At 44.7% G+C, this 19,735-nt stretch overlaps 1 protein-coding gene across 3 annotated transcripts in view; it reads left to right on the top strand.

Annotated features, from left to right (window-relative positions):
- The window catches only part of ENOPH1 (enolase-phosphatase 1), a 51,031-nt gene that overhangs the window by 9,844 nt on the left and 21,452 nt on the right, over positions 1-19,735 (top strand). The window lies entirely within an intron of this gene.

Below are 19,735 nucleotides of genomic sequence, written 5' to 3'. Positions count from 1 at the left end.
GTTTTGTGATGTGAGATTTTATTTATAGGATGGTCTTTCTTTCTTTCTTCTTTTTATTTCGAAATACAGAATATGAGTCATGTCACAATTATTGCAAAGTATATAAGTGGAAATACAATCCAGCAAAGATCGACATAATGCATAAAATATGGTATAACATAGCACTAGAGAAAAAACATGTGCAATATACATGAGCTTCCCGACAGTTCAGAATAGCTATGCAAAAAGTTGAAAAAAACTGTGACATCCGTTCAAATTACTTAATTAATATATTCTGGAGCTGCATAAAAAAACGTAGTGCCAGGAACTAGGCACTATTGAATAACGAACCAAGAGGAAACAATAGGGAGGGAAAAGAATTGGGGAGACAAGGAGGAGGAGAAGAACTCCTTTCTTTCACTTTTAACAGTAATTACTATTATGGAGGAAATTACCATTCTTTTGGTCGCCAAAATTAAAACTACAAGTTTTTTACATTGAGTTAAAGGGGTTGTCTCACTTCAGCAAATTGCATTTATCATGTAGACAAAGCGGGTGAGGGATTCCATCAGGTGCCCGCTCTGGGGTGACGGGACCCAATGGGTGAGAAGGCACGGAGGCCTACAAGATCCAGCCCAATGCTGGGTCTCCTAGACAACCTGTTTTACACTAACAGGCAATGCATTACAATACAGATTTATTGTAATGCATTGCAGAGGGGATTAGACCCCCAAAAGTTGTCCCAGAGTGGGACTAAAAAAAGGTAAAAAAAATAAAAATACTAAATGTGTTTTTAATAATAAAAAATTAAGTTTAATAAAGTAAAACAAGAGCAAAAACGGCCCTTTCCCCTGATTTTATAATAAAAAATAGAAAAAAACACACCTATTAGGTATCGCCGCATGCATAACTACCAGATCTATAAATATTTTACATAATCTACCTCGTCAGATAAACACCGTAAAAAAAAAAGAAACAAAATGGCAAAAAAGCAATTTTTTGTCACCTTACATCACAAAAAGTGTAATACCAAGCGATCAAAATGTCATTCGCACCACAAAATAGTACCAATCAAGCAGTCACCTCATCCTGCAAAAAATGAGCCCCTACATAAGACAATCGGCCAAAAAAAAACTATGGAGACACTAAGGCCCCTTTCACACGGGCGAGTTTTCCGTGCGGGTGCGATGCGTGCGGTGAACGCACTGCACCCGCACTGAATCCTGACCCATTCATTTCTATGAGACTGTGCACACGAGCGGTGATTTTCACGCATCACTTGTGCGTTGCGTGAAAATCGCAGCATGCTCCTCTTTGTGCGTTTTTTACGTAACGCAGGCCCTATAGAAATGAATGGGGTTGCGTGAAAATCGCATGCATCCGCAAGCAAGTGCGGATGCGGTGCGATTTTCACGCATGGGTTCTAGGTGACAGTCTATTCACTGTATTATTTTCCCTTATAACATGGTTATAAGGGAAAATAATAGCATTCTGAATACAGAATGCTTAGTATAATAGTGCTAGAAGGGTTAAAAATAATAAAAAAGTTAACTCACCTTCTCCTCTTGTTCGCGTAGATGCCGGTCTGTTCTTTATCTGTGGGCTAAAGGACCTGTGGTGATATCAGATCACATGCTCCATCACCATGGTGATGGACCATGTGATTGGAGCATGTGATCTGACATCACCTCAGGTCATTCAGCCCACAGCTAAAGAACAGACCGGCATCTACGCGAACAAGAGGAGAAGGTGAGTTAACTTTTTTATTATTTTTAACCCCTCCAGCGCTATTATACTAAGCATTCTGTATTCAGAATGCTATTATTTTCCCTTATAACCATGTTATAAGGGAAAATAATACAATCTTCAGAACATCAATCCCAAGCCCGAACTTCTGTGAAGAAGTTCGGGTCTGGGTACCAAACATGCGCGATTTTTCTCACGCGAGTGCAAAACGCATGACAATGTTTTGCACTCGCGCGGAAAAATCGCGCATTTTCCCGCAACGCACCCGCCTCTTATCCGGGCAAAAAACATGACGCCCGTGTGAAAGAGGCCTAAGGCCCCTTTCACACGGGCGAGTTTTCCGTGCGGGTGCGATCCGTGCGGCGAACGTATGGCACCCGCACTAAATCCTGACCCATTCATTTCTATGGGGCTGTGCACATGAGCGATGTTTTTTAACGCATCACTTGTGCGTTCAGTTGAAATCGCAGCATGCTCTATATTATCCGATTTTGACGTGACGCAGGCCCCATGAAGTGAATGGGGTGCGTGAAAATCGTTTGGCATCCGCAAGCAAGTACGGATGCCGTGCGATTTGCACGCACGGTTGCTAGGAGACCATCGGGATGGAGACCCGATCATTATTATTTTCCCTTATAACATTGTTATAAGGGAAAATAATAGCATTCTGAATACAGAATGCATAGTAAAACAGCGCTAGAGGGGTTAAAATAAATAAATAAATAATTTAACTCACCTTAGTCCACTTGCTCGCGAAGCCCGGCATCTCCTTCTGTCTCCGCTGCTGATGAACAGGACCTGGGGTGAGCTGCTCCATTAACCACTTCAGCCCCGCTAGGTGAAACCCCCTTCATGACCAGGCCACTTTTTACACTTCGGCACTACACTCCTTTCACCGTTTATCGCTCGGTCATGCAACTTACCACCCAAATGAATTTTACCTCCTTTTCTTCTCACTAATGGAGCTTTCATTTGGTGGTATTTTATTGCTGCTGACATTTTTACTTTTTTTGTTATTAATCAAAATATAACGATTTTTGTGCAAAAAAATGACATTTTTCACTTTCAGCTGTGAAATTTTGCAAAAAAAACGACATCCATATATAAATTTTTCGCTAAATTTATAGTTCTACATGTCTTTGATAAAAAAAAAATGTTTGGGCAAAAAAAAAAATGGTTTGGGTAAAAGTTATAGCATTTACAAACTATGGTACAAAAATGTGAATTTCCGCTTTTTGAAACGGCTCTGATTTTCTGAGCACCTGTCATGTTTCCTGAGGTTCTACAATGCCCAAACAGTATAACTACCCCACAAATGACCCCATTTCGGAAAGTAGACACCCTAAGGTATTCGCTGATGGGCATAGTGAGTTCATAGAACTTTTTATTTTTTGTCACAAGTTAGCGGAAAATGATGATGATTTTTTTTTTTTTTTTTTTCTTACAAAGTCTCATATTCCACTAACTTGCGACAAAAAATAAAAAATTCTAGGAACTCACCATGCCCCTCACAGAATACCTTGGGGTGTCTTCTTTCCAAAATGGGGTCACTTGTGGGGTAGTTATACTGCCCTGGCAATTTAGGGGCCCAAATGTGTGAGAAGTACTTTGCAATCAAAATCTGTAAAAAATGACCGGTGAAATACGAAAGGTGCACTTTGGAATATGCGCCCCTTTGCCCACCTTGGCATCAAAAAAGTGTCACACATCTGGTATCGCCGTACTCAGGAGAAGTTGGGGAATGTGTTTTGGGGTGTCATTTTACATATACCCATGCTGGGTGAGAAAAATATCTTGGTCAAATGCCAACTTTGTATAAAAAAATGGGAAAAGTTGTCTTTTGCCAAGATATTTCTCTCACCCAGCATGGGTATATGTAAAATGACACCCCAAAACACATTCCCCAACTTCTCCTGAGTACGGCGATACCAGATGTGTCACACTTTTTTGCTGCCAAGGTGGGCAAAGGGGCACATATTCCAAAGTGCACCTTTCGGATTTTGCAGGGCATTTTTTACACATTTTGATTGCAAGGTACTTCTCACACATTTGGGCCCCTAAATTGCCAGGGCAGTATAACTACGCCACAAGTGACCCCATTTTGGAAAGAAGACACCCTAAGGTATTCCGTGAGGGGCATGGCGAGTTCCTAGAATTTTTTATTTTTTGTCACAAGTTAGCGGAAAATGATGATGTTTTTTTTTTTTTTTTTTCTTACAAAGTCTCATATTCCACTAACTTGCGACAAAAAATAAAAAATTCTAGGAACTCACCATGCCCCTCACAGAACACCTTGGGGTGTCTTCTTTCCAAAATGGGGTCACTTGTGGGGTAGTTATACTGCCCTGGCAATTTAGGGGCCCATATGTGTGAGAAGTACTTTGCAATCAAAATGTGTATAAAATGGCCTGCAAAATCCGAAAGGTGCACTTTGGAATATGTGCCCCTTTGCCCACCTTGGCAGCAAAAAAGTGTGACACATCTGGTATCGCCGTACTCAGGAGAAGTTGGGGAATGTGTTTTGGGGTGCCATTTTACATATACCCATGCTGGGTGAGAGAAATATCTTGGCAAACGACAACTTTTCCCATTTTTTTATACAAAGTTGGCATTTGACCAAGATATTTTTCTCACCCAGCATGGGTATATGTAAAATGACACCCCAAAACACATTCCCCAACTTCTCCTGAGTACGGCGATACCAGATGTGTAACACTTTTTTGCAGCCTAGATGCGCAAAGGGGCCCAAATTCCTTTTAGGAGGGCATTTTTAGACATTTGGATCCCAGACTTCTTCTCACGCTTTAGGGCCCCTAAAAAGCCAGGGCAGTATAAATACCCCACATGTGACCCCACTTTGGAAAGAAGACACCCCAAGGTATCCAATGAGGGGCCTGGCAAGTTCCTAGAATTTTTTTTTTTTTCGCATAAGTTAGCGGAAATTGATTTTTTTTTGTTTTTTCTCACAAAGTCTCACTTTCCGCTAACTTAGGACAAAAATTTCAATCTTTCATGGACTCAATATGCCCCTCAGCAAATACCTTGGGGTGTCTTCTTTCCAAAATGGGGTCAGTTGTGGGGTGTTTGTACTGCCCTGGCATTTGAGGGTCTCCGCAATCATTACATGTATGGCCAGCATTAGGAGTTTCTGCTATTCTCCTTATATTGAGCATACAGGTAATGAGATTTTTTTTTCCGTTCAGCCTCTGGGCTGAAAGAAAAAAATTAACGGCACAGATTTCTTCATTCGCATCGATCAATGTGGATGAAAAAATCTCTACCAAAAAAAAAAAATGGAGGGGAAAGGCGTCTGCCAGGACATAGGAGCTCCGCCCTACATCCATACCCACTTAGCTCGTATGCCCTGGCAAACCAGATTTCTCCATTCGCATCAATCGATGTGGATGAATAAATCATTGCCGGGATTTTTTTTTATATATATATATATATATATATATATACAAAGTGCTTGCCAAAGCATAGGAACGCCGCCTCCTCCTCAGCTCGTATGCCTCGGCAAACGTATCTGTCACTGCAGAGGAGAAAATCCCGTCTTGCAGCGCCGCATACACTGACTTGCGTGTAATTATTATTATTATTATTTATTATTTAAGCGCCATTCATTCCATAGCGCTGTACATAGATAAGCGGTGCACATACATAACAGACAATTGTACTAATCATAAACAAGATGAGTTACAAACTCGTACAGAAGGAGAGAGGGCCCTGCCCGTGAGGGCTTACAATCTACATGGTATGGGAGAAGGACACAGTAGGTGCGGGTTGAGTTGGTCATGGCGGTATAGAGGCAGCAGGGTCATTGGTTGTAGGCTTGTCTGAAGAGGTGGGTTTTCAGGTTTCTTTTGTAGGATTCCACTGTAGGTGAGAGTCTGATATGTTGGGGTAGCGAGTTCCAGAGTATGGGGGATGCACGGGAGAAATCTTGGAGTCGATTGTGGGAAGAGGCGATAAGAGGAGAGGAGAGAAGGAGGTCTTGTGAGGATCGGAGAGTGCGTGTGGGGATGTATCGGGAAAGTAGCTCAGAGATGTAGGGAGGGGACAGGTTATGGACGGCCTTGTATGTGTTTGTCAGTACTTTGAAGTGGATTCGTTGGGCAATGGGGAGCCAGTGAAGGGATTGGCAGAGGGGAGAGGCAGAGGAGTAATAAGGTGAGAGGTGGATTAGTCGGGCAGCGGAGTTGAGGATAGATTGGAGGGGTGCGAGGGTGCTAGATGGAAGGCCACAGAGGAGAATGTTGCAGTAGTCTAGGCGGGAGATAATGAGGGCATGTACGAGCATTTTCGCAGATTCAAAGTTAAGGAAAGCACGGATGCGGGAGATGTTTTTGAGTTGGAGGCGGCAGGTGGTGGAAAGGGCTTGGATGTGCGGTCGGAAGGAAAGGGCAGAATCTAAGGTCACTCCAAGGCAGCAGGCTTTTTTGACTGGGGATAATGTGCAGCCATTGATCGTGATAGATAGGTCTGTTGGGGGGGTTGAACAAGATGGGGGAAAGATTATGAATTCTGTCTTATCCATGTTAAGTTTAAGAAAGCGAGAGGCGAAGAAGGATGATATAGAAGATAGACATTGTGGGATTCTTGATAGTAAGGTGGTGATGTCTGGACCAGAAAGGTAGATTTGTGTGTCATCAGCATAGGAGTGATACTGAAAGCCATGGGACTCTATGAGCTGTCCCAGGCCAAAAGTGTAGATTGAGAAGAGCAGGGGTCCTAGGACAGAGCCTTGCGGGACACCAACAGAGAGGGCATGAGACGAGGAGGTGGTGCGGGAGTGGGAGACGCTAAACGTCCGGTCTGTGAGGTATGATGTGATCCAGGAGAGAGCCAGGTCAGTGATGCCAAGAGATGAGAGAGTTTGCAACAGAAGGGTGTGGTCAACAGTGTCGAAGGCAGAGGACAGGTCAAGGAGAAGGAGGACAGAGTATTGTTTCTTGGTTTTGGCTGTCAGTAGGTCATTGGTGACTTTGGTAAGGGCAGTCTCGGTCGAGTGGTGGGTTCGGAAGCCGGATTGTAGGCGGTCAAAGAGGGAGCAAGAGGAGAGGTGGGAGGACAGTTCAGAATGGACATGTTGTTCAAGTAGCTTTGAGGCATACGGAAGAAGTGATATGGGGCGATAACTGGACAGGGAAGATGGGTTAAGTGAAGGCTTTTTGAGGATGGGTGTAATGGTAGCATGTTTAAAAGCAGAGGGGAAGACACCAGAGTTTAGTGATAGATTGAAGAGATGAGTTAGGGCTGGGATAAACACTGTGGTGAGGTTAGGGATGAGGTGGGATGGGATCGGGTCAAGTGCACAGGTGGTGAGATGTGATCTGGAGAGTAGAGTGGAGAGTTTTTCTTCTGTAATGCGCAATGCTTCTGTCAGAATGCACATCGGTGCTGCAGCTAGTAGATCGGTTGGTCCACCTGGAAGGTAAAAAGACAAAAAAAAAAGAAAAAACCAGGCCGCAACGCAATAATTTTATTAACTTTGGAACAGAACATGTAACTTTAACTTTTGGAACTAAACATTAACCTGTTTTTTTTTTTTTTTTTTTTTTTTTAACCTTTATAGAACAAACCTCTCCTTCCCCATGGGTCAATGTGCAAAGCGCAAATCGCCCAAAGATGTGGCGAAGTGCGTTATGCACTTTGTCCCATGTGAAAGGAGACGTTTGCAGCAGCTGTGAGTGAATGGGCCCTAATAGCCCTGTGTGCCTATCCTGGTGAGATGTGATCCCTATGCTAGGTGTACCTGTGTGTGGTACTTTCGGAAACACTCCCCTAAGCATAGGGCAGGGTGGTCGGGACAGTCAGGACAGAAATAGCGGGTGTCACGCCTTATTCCACTCCTGCTACAGACACAACATTTTTTTCGGGGTGGCGGTCGGTTTGAGGTACCAGCAACGACACTGGGGAAGTGTCGCTCGTGTAGACGGCTAACTACACTGGTGGATGGGGCCACGGAACCTCCTGGATACAGGAGGTTCGCGATGATCTCTTCCTGAAATTTGAGGAAGGATCCAGTTCTCCCAGCCTTACTGTAGAGAACAAAACTATTGTACAGAGCCAATTGAATTAAATATACAGACACCTTCTTATACCAGCGTCTGGTGCGTCGGGAAACTAAATACGGAGCCAACATCTGGTCATTGAAGTCGACCCCTCCCATGTGGAGGTTATAGTCGTGGACTGAGAGGGGCTTTTCAATGACACGGGTTGCTCGCTCAATTTGTATTGTCGTGTCTGCGTGAATGGAGGAGAGCATGTAAACGTCACGCTTGTCTCTCCATTTCACCGCGAGCAGTTCTTCGTTACACAGTGCGGCCCTCTGCCCCCTTGCAAGACGGGTGCTAACGAGCCGTTGGGGGAAGCCCGCGCGACTAGTTCGCGCGGTACCACAGGCGCCAATCCGTTCTAGAAACAAATGCCTAAAGAGGGCCACACTTGTGTAGAAATTGTCCACATAAAGATGGTACCCCTTGCCGAATAAGGGTGACACCAAGTCCCAAACTGTCTTCCCACTGCTCCCCAGGTAGTCAGGGCAACCGACCGGCTCCAGGGTCTGATCTTTTCCCTCATAGACCCGAAATTTGTGGGTATAGCCTGTGGCCCTTTCACAGAGCTTATACAATTTGACCCCATACCGGGCGCGCTTGCTTGGGATGTATTGTTTGAAGCCAAGGCGCCCGGTAAAATGTATTAGGGACTCGTCTATGCAGATGTTTTGCTCTGGGGTATAAATATCTGCAAATTTCAGGTTGAAATGGTCTATGAGGGGCCGAATTTTGTGGAGCCGGTCAAAAGCAGGGTGGCCCCTGGGACGGGAGGCGGTGTTGTCGCTAAAGTGCAGGAAACGCAGGATGACCTCAAATCGTGTCCTGGACATAGCAGCAGAGAACATGGGCATGTGATGAATCGGGTTCGTGGACCAATATGACCTCAATTCATGCTTTTTTGTCAGGCCCATGTTGAGGAGGAGGCCCAGAAAAGTTTTAAATTCGGAAACTTGGACTGGTTTCCACCGGAAAGGCTGGGCATAAAAGCTTTCCGGGTTAGCGGTGATAAATTGTGTGGCATACCGGTTTGTCTCTGCCACAACTAAGTCTAAAAGCTCCGCAGTCAAGAACAGCTCAAAAAATCCCAGGGCCGAATCGATCTGAGCTGTCTCAACCCGAACTCCAGACTGGGCGGTGAAAGGGAAAACTACGGGTGCGGCTGAAGTTGGGGACTGCCAATCAGGGTTTGCCAGCACCTCTAGGATTCTAGGGGCTCTACGGGCACGTCTTTGCGGTGGCTGCGACGGGGTCACTACTGCACGTGCCACCGTACCAGCTTCAACTGCCCTTCTGGTGCTCGCTACTTCACCAGGTTGTACGGCAGTGCTGGTACTAGGTCCAGGAAGGGCTGGGCTGCTGGTGTATGCCTCACCACGTAATCCGACAGCACCAGCCCCACTCTGCTGCTCTTGAAGCGGATCCTGCGCAACCTGCGGTCTAGCGACACGGGGCCGGGTACGCCTGGTGCTATCAGGGACCTCAGCCTCCTCGTCCGAACTTTGGGTCAGAGAGCCACTGCTTTCTACAGGTTCGTATTCTGACCCGCTGGATTCATCAGATGAGGGTTCCCACTCCTCATCCGACTGGGTCAGAAGCCTGTAGGCCTCTTCAGAAGAATACCCCCTGTTAGACATGTGGGCAACTAAATTTCGGGGTATTCCCTGAGACTACCCAAGAAAAAAAAAGCAAGCCTGTCTTACAAATGGGAGGCTAGCGAAGTACCGGAGGCTGCTGCGGTTGATAATTATCGCCGCAGTGCGTGTAAAGTGAATGTGCAGTGATCAAAAAAAAAAAATTTTTTTGGCACTGCGGTGGGGCGGGCGTGGGCAAACGCACGTGTGGGCGACCGATCAGGCCTGATCGGGCAAACACTGCGTTTTGGGTGGAGGGCGAACTAAAGTGACACTAGTACTATTATAGATCTGACCGTGATCAGTTTTGATCACTTTCAGATACTATAAAAGTACAAATGCTGATTAGCGATACGCTAATCAGCGAATAACGGGGTGCGGTGGGCTGGGCGCTAACTGATCGCTAACTACCTAACCAAGGGACCTAAACTATACCTAAAACCTAACGGTCAATAACAGTGAAAAAAAAAAGTGACAGTTTGCACTGATCACTTTTTTCCTTTCACTAGTGATTGACAGGGGGGGATAAAAGGGGTGATCAAAGGGTTAATTGGGGTGATCTGGGGGCTAAATGTGGTGTGGTGGGTACTCACAGTAATGATGTTCTCCTCTGCTCCTCTGCTGGAACCAACCGACCAAAAGAAGGAGCAGAGGAGCACAGCAGCCATATAACCCCATCATATTTACTAATATGTGGGGTTATATGGCTGCTGATTGGTTTTTTAAAAAATCAGCAGCCTGCCAGCCAATGATCGTGGCCGGCAGGCTGCTGACTAAATAGTCTTCTGCGAAATGCCGGCCCGCGATGCGCATGCGCGGGCCGGCTGTGACGTAATCTCGCGTCTCGCGAGAGGACGCGCCGATGCGTCCAGGAGGAACTAAACAACCACCTCCCGGACGCATCGGTGCGTACAGCGGTCGGGAGGTGGTTAAATAGAGCTTAAGGACCTTCGATGACGTCACTCCGGTCATCACATGGTCTTTTACCATGGTGAATCACCATGGTAAAAGATCATGTGACGTACCATGTGATGACCGGAGTGACGTCATCGAAGGTCCTTAACCTGTATTTAATGGAGCAGCTCACCACAGGTCCTGTTCATCAGCAGCGGAGACACAAGGATATGCCGGGCTTCGCGAGCAAGTGGACTAAGGTGAGTTAAATGATTTTTTTTTTTTTTAACCCCTCTAGCGCTGTTTTACTATGCATTCTGTATTCAGAATGCTATTATTTTCCCTTCTAACCATGTTATAAGGGAAAATAATACAATCTTCAGAACATCAATCCCAAGCCCGAACTTCTATGAAGAAGTTCGGGTTTGGGTACCAAACATGCGCGATTTTTCTCACGCGAGTGCAACGCATGACAATGTTTTGCACTCGCGCATTTTCCCGCAACGCACCCGGCTCTTATCCGGGCAAAAAAACTGACGCCCGTGTGAAAGAGGCCTAAAACATCATTCTTTTTTTGTTTCAAAAATGCCCTTATTGTGTAAAATTTAAATAAGAAACAGTTTATATATATTAGGTTTTGCCATGTACATAACGAGCTGCTCTATAAAAATATCACATGACCTACCCCCACAGGTGAATGCTGTTTAAAAAAATAAAAATAAACAGCCCTATAAAATGTAATATTGAATGATCAAAAAATCATATGTACCTGAAAAAACGAGCCCCTGCACAAGACGATCGGCAGTAAAATAAAAAAATATGTTCATAAAATGACACAAAAACATAATTTTTTTTTCAAAAATGCTTTATTATGTAAAGCTGAAACAAACAACTAAAGAAAGTAGACATATTTGATATCGTTGCATCCGTAACAACCTGTTCTATAAAAATAGCACATAATCTACCCTGTCAGAGGAACAGTGTAAAAAACAAAAAATTAAAACTGCCAGAACACCCATATTTTTTATTTTTGTTACCTTGCCTCACAAAAAACGAATATTGAGCGATCAAAAACCATATGAACCCCAAAATAAAACCAACAAAACTGTGACCTTATCCCGTAGTTTCCAAAATGGGGTAACTTTTTGGGAGTTTCTACTGTAAGGGGGCTTCAAATGGAACATGGTTTCTAAAAACCAGTCCAACAAAATCTGCCTTTCAAAAACCATACAGCGCTCCTTTCCTTCTGCGCCCTGCCGTGTGCCCATGCAGCAGTTTACCACCACATGTGGAGTGTTTCTGTAACCTGCAGAAGCAGGGTAATAGATATTGGGCTTTGTTTGGCTGTTAACCCTTGATGTGTTACAGAAAAAAATGGATTAAAATTTAAAATCTGCCAAAAAAGTGAAATTTAGAAATGTCATCTCCATTTTCCTTTAATTCTTGTGGAACACCTAAAGGGTTAGCACATTTTGTAAAATCTGTTTTAAAGGGTTTCTACCACTTCGGTGTCACATATTTAGCTGTCAGACACTAGCGATCCGCTAGTGTCTGCTCTGGCCAACCATCCTAATATAATTGCTTTTGGGGCAGCCGTTTTGATAAAAAAACTACTTTTATTAATATGCTAATGAGCCTCTAGGTGCTATGGGGGCGTCATTAGCACCTAGAGGCTCCGTCTACCTTCAGAAACTGCCGCCGCCGAGCGCGTCCCTCCAGCCCGCCCATCTCCTCCTGAATGCGATCCTCCTTGTTAGCGTATGTATTCTGCGCATGCGCAGTGAATGTCTGACCGCTTCCTTGCTCAGACATCTCCACTGCGCCTGCGCGATGACGCCATAGTGCTCCGAGGAACAGGCGCAGTGGAGATGTCTGAGCAGGGAAGCTGTCAGACATTCACTGCGCATGCGCCGAATACAGGCGCTCACAAGGAGGATCGCATTCAGGAGGAGATGGGCGGGCTGGAGGGACGCGCTGGGCGGCGGCAGTTTCTGAAGGTAGACGGAGCCTCTAGGTGCTAATGACGCCCCCATAGCACCTAGAGGCTCATTAGCATATTAATAAAAGTAGTTTTTTTATCAAAACGGCTGCCCCAAAAGCAATTATATTAGGATGGTTGGCCAGAGCAGACACTAGCGGATCGCTAGTGTCTGACAGCTAAATAAGTGACACCGAAGTGGTAGAAACCCTTTAAATAACTTGAGGGGTTTAGTTTCTAAAATGGGGTTGTTATGGGAGGTTTCTACTATGTAAGCCTCACAAAGTGACTTTTCAGAACTGAACTGGTCCTTAAAAGTGGATTTTGGAAATGTTCTTAACATTTTAAAGAGATTCTGTCACCTCGTTTTAGCTTACAGAGCTGCGGACATGCATGGCTAGATCGCCGCTAGCATGTCCGCAATATACCTGTCCCATAAAGCTGTGTTATTGTGTTAAAAAAATTATTTTTTATATATATATATATATATATATGTGTAAATGACCCTGGTAAGGAGCCCAAGGGGCTGCACAAACCTTCTTGGAGCTCAGCCATGCCCCCCTGTGAAGGAGCCCAGCACCGCCTGCATCCAGGAATCTCCTCCTTGCTCACAATCTCGCGATGTGCTAGCTCGCGCATGCGCAGTTCCTTCCCTGAGGCTGATGCCAGCACAGGGAAGGAACACTATACCAGCACTGTGCATGAGTGAGCTCTCGCATCGCGAGATTACAGCAATCTAACTGTGAGCAAGGAGGAGAGTCGGAGGACACAGGGGGGCATGGCTGGGCACCAAGAAGGTTAGTACAGCCCCTTGGGCTCCTTACCAGGGTCATTTACATATCTATAAAATCATTTTTTTAACACAATAAAAGGACACACCATTATGGGACAGGTATATTGTGGACATGCTAGCGGCGATCTAGCAGTGCATGTCCGCAGCTCTGTAACCTAAAACGAGGTGACAGAATCCCTTTAAGAATTGCTTCTAAAATTCTAAGCCTTCTAAAGTTCTAAAAAATAAAATGACATTTACAAAATGATGCCAACATAAAGTAGACATATGGGGAATGTTAACCTGCTCAGGACCGCCGTACGCAGGATTGCATCCTGCCGGCGGCCCTGCTCTTCTGGGTGGACGCATATACGCGTCCTCCCGCGAGAGCCGAGATTTCCTGTGAACGCGCGCACACAGGCGCGCGCGCTCACAGGAACGGAAGGTAAGCGAGTGGATCTCCAGCCTGCCAGCGGCGATCGCTCGCTGGCAGGCTGGAGATGTGATTTTTTTAACCCCTAACAGGTATATTAGACGCTGTTTTGATAACAGCGTCTAATATACCTGCTACCTGGTCCTCTGGTGGTCCCTTTTGTTTGGATCGACCACCAGAGGACTCAGGCAGCTCACTAAAGTAGCACCAAACACCACTACACTACACTACACCCCCCCCCCCTGTCACTTATTAACCCTTTATGAACCACTGATCACCCCATACAGACTCCCTGATCACCCCCCTGTCATTGATCACCCCCCTGTAAGGCTCCATTCAGACGTCCGTATGATTTTTACGGATCCATGGATACATGGATCGGATCCGCAAAACACATGCGGACGTCTGAATGGAGCCTTACAGGGGGGTGATCAATGACAGAGGGGTGATCACCCATATACACTCCCTGATCACCCCCTGTCATTGATCACCCCCTGTCATTGATCACCCCCCTGTAAGGCTCTATTCAGACGTCCGTATGATTTTTACAGATCCATGGATACATGGATCGGATCCGCAAAACACATGCGGACGTCTGAATGGAGCCTTACAGGGGGGTGATCAATGACAGAGGGGTGATCACCCATATACACTCCCTGATCACCCCCTGTCATTGATCACCCCCCTGTAAGGCTCCATTCAGACGTCCGTATGATTTTTACGGATCCACGGATCGGATCCGCAAAACGCATACGGACGTCTGAATGGAGCCTTACAGGGGGGTGATCAATGACAAGGGGGTGATCACGCATATAGACTTCCTGATCACTTCCCTGTCATTGATCACCCCCCTGTCATTGATCACCCCCCTGTAAGGCTCCATTCAGACGTCCGTATGATTTTTACGGATACATGGATCGGATCCGCAAAACACATGCGGACGTCTGAATGGAGCCTTACAGGGGGGTGATCAATGACAGAGGGGTGATAACCCATATACACTCCCTGATCACCCCCTGTCATTGATCACCCCCCCGTAAGGCTCCATTCAGACGTCCGCATGTGTTTTGCGGATCCGATCCATGGATCCGTAAAAATCATACGGACGTCTGAATGGTGCCTTACAAGGGGGTGATCAATGACAGGGGGGTGATCAATGACAGGGGGGTGATCAGGGAGTCTATATGGGTGATCACCCCCCTGTCATTGATCACCCCCCTGTAAGGCTCCATTCAGACATTTTTTTGGCCCAAGTTAGCGGAAATATATATATATATTTTTTGGTTTGTTTTTTCTTACAAAGTCTCATATTCCACTAACTTGTGTCAAAAAATAAAATCTCACATGAACTCACCATACCCCTCACGGAATCCAAATGCGTAAACATTTTTAGACATTTGTATTCCAGACTACTTCTCACGCTTTAGGGCCCCTAAAAAGCCAGGGCAGTATAAATACCCCACATGTGACCCCATTTCGGAAAGAAGACACCCCAAGGTATTCCGTGAGGGGCATATTGAGTCCATGAAAGATTGAAATTTTTGTCCCAAGTTAGCGGAAAGTGAGACTTTGTGAGAAAAAAATAAAAATAAAAATCAATTTCCGCTAACTTATGCAAAAAAAAATAATTTCTATGAACTCGCCATGCCCCTCATTGAATACCTTGGGGTGTCTTCTTTCCATAATGGGGTCACATGTGGGGTATTTATACTGCCCTGGCTTTTTAGGGGCCCTAAAGCGTGAGAAGAAGTCTGGGATCCAAATGTCTAAAAATGCCCTCCTAAAAGGAATTTGGGCCGCTTTGCGCATCTAGTCTGCAAAAAAGTGTCACACATCTGGTATCGCCGTACTCAGGAGAAGTTGGGGAATGTGTTTTGGGGTGTCATTTTACATATACCCATGCTGGGTGAGAGAAATATCTCGGCAAAAGACAACTTTTCCCATTTTTTTATACAAAGTTGGCATTTGACCAAGATATTTATCTCACCCAGCATGGGTATATGTAAAATGACACCCCAAAACACATTCCCCAACTTCTCCTGAGTATGGCGATACCACATGTGTGACACTTTTTTGCAGTCAAGGTGGGCAAAGGGGCACATATTCCAAAGTGCACCTTTCGGATTTCGCAGGCCATTTTTTACACATTTTGATTGCAAAGTACTTCTCACGCATTTGGGCCCCTAGAATGCCAGGGCAGTATAACTACCCCACAAGTGACCCCATTTTGGAAAGAAGACACCCCAAGGTATTTTGTGATGGGCATAGTGAGTTCATGGAAGTTTTTATTTTTTGTCACAAGTTAGTGGAATATGAGACTTTGTAAGAAAAATAAAAATAAAGAAAAAATCATCATTTTCCGCTAACTTGTGACAAAAAATAAAAAATTCTAGGAACTCGCTGTGCCCCTCACGGAATACCTTGTGGTGTCTTCTTTCCAAAATGGGGTCACTTGTGGCGTAGTTATACTGCCCTGGCATTCTAGGGGCCCAAATGCGTGAGAAGTACCTTGCAGTCAAAATGTGTAAAAAATGGCCTGCGAAATCTGAAAGGTGCACTTTGGAATATGTGCCCCTTTGCCCACCTTGGCTGCAAAAAAGTGTCAGACATCTGGTATCGCCGTACTCAGGAGAAGTTGGGGAATGTGTTTTGGGGTGTCATTTTACATATACCCATGCTGGGTGAGAGAAATATCTCGGCAAAAGACAACTTTTCCCATTTTTTTATACAAAGTTGGCATTTGACCAAGATATTTATCTCACCCAGCATGGGTATATGTAAAATGACACCCCAAAACACATTCCCCAACTTCTCCTGAGTACGGCGATACCAGATGTGTGACACTTTTTTGTAGCCTAGGTGGGCAAAGGGGCACACATTCCAAAGTGCACCTTTCGGATTTCACCGGTCATTTTTTACAGATTTTGATTGCAAACTTCTTCTCACACATCTGGGCCCCTAGAATGCCAGGGCAGTATAACTACCCCACAAGTGACCCCATTTTGGAAAGAAGACACCCCAAGATATTTTGTGATGGGCATAGTGAGTTCATGGAAGTTTTTATTTTTTGTCACAAGTTAGTGGAATATGAGACTTTGTAAGAAAAATAAAAATAAAGAAAAAATCATCATTTTCCACTAACTTGTGACAAAAAATAAAAAATTCTAGGAACTCGCTGTGCCCCTCACGGAATACCTTGTGGTGTCTTCTTTCCAAAATGGGGTCACTTGTGGCGTAGTTATACTGCCCTGGCATTCTAGGGGCCCAGATGTGTGAGAAGAAGTTTGCAATCAAAATCTGTAAAAAATGACCGGTGAAATCCGAAAGGTGCACTTTGGAATGTGTGCCCCTTTGCCCACCTAGGCTACAAAAAAGTGCCACACATCTGGTATCGCCGTACTCAGGAGAAGTTGGGGAATGTGTTTTGGGGTGTCATTTTACATATACCCATGCTGGGTGAGAGAAATATCTCGGCAAAAGACAACTTTTCCCATTTTTTTATACAAAGTTGGCATTTGACCAAGATATTTATCTCACCCAGCATGGGTATATGTAAAATGACACCCCAAAACACATTCCCCAACTTCTCCTGAGTACGGCGATACCAGATGTGTGGCACTTTTTTGTAGCCTAGGTGGGCAAAGGGGCACACATTCCAAAGTGCACCTTTCGGATTTCACCGGTCATTTTTTACAGATTTTGATTGCAAACTTCTTCTCACACATCTGGGCCCCTAGAATGCCAGGGCAGTATAACTACCCCACAAGTGACCCCATTTTGGAAAGAAGACACCCCAAGGTATTTTGTGATGGGCATAGTGAGTTCATGGAAGTTTTTATTTTTTGTCACAAGTTAGTGGAATATGAGACTTTGTAAGAAAAAAATAAAATAAAATAAAAATCACCATTTTCCGCTAACTTGTGACAAAAAATAAAAAGTTCTATGAACTCACTATGCCCATCAGCGAATACCTTAGGGTGTCTACTTTCCGAAATGGGGTCATTTGTGGGGTTTTTCTACTGTCTGGGCATTGTAGAACCTCAGGAAACATGACAGGTGCTCAGAAAGTCAGAGCTGCTTCAAAAAGCGGAAATTCACATTTTTGTACCATAGTTTGTAAATGCTATAACTTTTACCCAAACCATTTTTTTTTTTTACCCAAAATTTTTTTATTAATCAAAGACATGTAGAACAATAAATTTAGCGGAAAATTTATATATGGATGTCGTTTTTTTTGCAAAATTTTGCAACTGGAAGTCTAAAATTTCATTTCTTTGCAAAAAAATCGTTACATTTTGATTAATAACAAAAAAAGTTAAAATGTCAGCAGCAATGAAATACCACCAAATGAAAGCTCTATTAGTGAGAAGAAAAGGAGGTAAAATTCATTTGGGTGGTAAGTTGCATGACCGAGCAATAAACGGTGAAAGTAGTGTAGTGCCGAAGTGTAAAAAGTGGCCTGGTCATTAAGGGCGTTTTAGCTAGCAGGGGTTGAAGTGGTTAAAGGGGTTATCCAATCCTATAAAATGTTCCCCCGGCACTGAATATACTTACCTGGGTCCCCACTCCCTGCGCCGCTCCTGGTCCCCGCACCCCTGCTGCTGCTTCTCCCCGTGCACTGATGAAAACTTCCTGTGTTGGGGGGGAGCAGCCAATGGCAGACAGAGGGCAAGCCTCCCTAGCGTCACCCGCGATGCTAGGGAGGTTTATCCCTGTCCCTGCCTGCCAGAAGGGGTTAATATTGTATTAAATGTATGTGATTGTCCATATTGTCTCCTTTGCTGGCTTGGTTAATTTTTCCATCTCATTATACACTGCTTGTTTCCAGGGGTTAAGACCGTCCTGCAATCCAGCAGCGGTGGTCGTGTTTGCACAGTATAGGTAAAAGGCACTGGCCTCTTTGGTAGTTGAGACTGTGGGATCGCACATAGGCACGGAAGCACAGTAGTTTCTATACAGGCCACCTCGTATCTTTGCTGCAGCAGTGGCCGTAAACCCTGGAAATGAGCCGTTTATAATGTGATGGAAAAATGTATCAGTAAAGCAGGCAATATGGACAATCACAATACATTAGTAAGTGCCTTGTAAAATGCCATTTGTAAGACAACCCCTGTAAAATGTTATGGACACCTTTTGTGCAGATTTTTTTCTCTTGTTTTGTTTCCTAAAGTCAAAATGAAATAACTTTCTAAGTATTGTTCATTTAAAAAATGCTGTGCCATTTTGCTACTGTAGAGTCAATACAACCCCTTCACATGGCTGGCAGTTTTAGTAGTGGTGACAGATGAGTGGCTCACAGACAGTAGGATTCATTGGACAGTAAATAACTCTCCTCTACAACCTCTTTTCCTTCAACATCATGCTGAATCTCCTTAAAGAGACCAGTCCCGTATGGAGACATACTGGAAGTACACCATAGTATGGAGACTTATTGGCAATGCCCCATGGGAAATAATATGCAAAGAAGTATCTCCCAAGAAACAGAACCATCTTGCTAGTGCCACTTTGTGGAAGAGACTCCCTAAGAGTCAAATCCAACTTTCCAACAAGCCTTGGGATTTGACAAGGTAATATACAGACAAGCCAGATACCCATCTGTAGACAGCTGTTTCTGGGGCTTTCCCCTCATCAGTGCAATGCCTTGAGTGCAGCTTAGGCAGGGCGCAGGATCTCCTTAAAGAGAGCAGTCCTGTAAGGAGACTTATTGGCAGTGCTCCAAGGTATGAAGACGCATTGTTTGTTCTCCATGGGAAATAAATATGCAAAGAGGTATCTCCCAAGACACAGAACCATCTTGCTAGTGCCACTTTGTGGAAGAGACTCCCTATGAGTCAAATCCAACTTTCCAACAAGCCTTGGGATTTGACAAGGTAATATACAGACAAGCCAGATACCCATCTGTAGACAGCTGTTTCTGGGGCTTTCCCCTCATCAGTGCAATGCCTTGAGTGCAGCTTAGGCAGGGTGCAGGATCTCCTTAAAGAGAGCAGTCCTGTAAGGAGACTTATTGGCAGTGCTCCAAGGTATGAAGACGCATTGTTTGTTCTCTATGGGAAATAAATATGCAAAGAGGTATCTCCCAAGAAACAGAATGATCTTGCTAGTGCCACTTTGTGGAAGAGACTCCCTATGAGTCAAATCCAACTTTCCAACAAGCCTTGGGATTTGACAAGGTAATATACAGACAAGCCAGATACCCATCTGTAATCACAGAATCCTACTCTGTAGTGACGTGGCAAGCAC

This window comes from Bufo gargarizans, chromosome 1, assembly GCF_014858855.1.
Source record: "Bufo gargarizans isolate SCDJY-AF-19 chromosome 1, ASM1485885v1, whole genome shotgun sequence".
Classification (NCBI taxonomy): Eukaryota; Metazoa; Chordata; class Amphibia; order Anura; family Bufonidae; genus Bufo; species Bufo gargarizans.
This window is presented reverse-complemented; position numbering and strand designations above follow the sequence as displayed.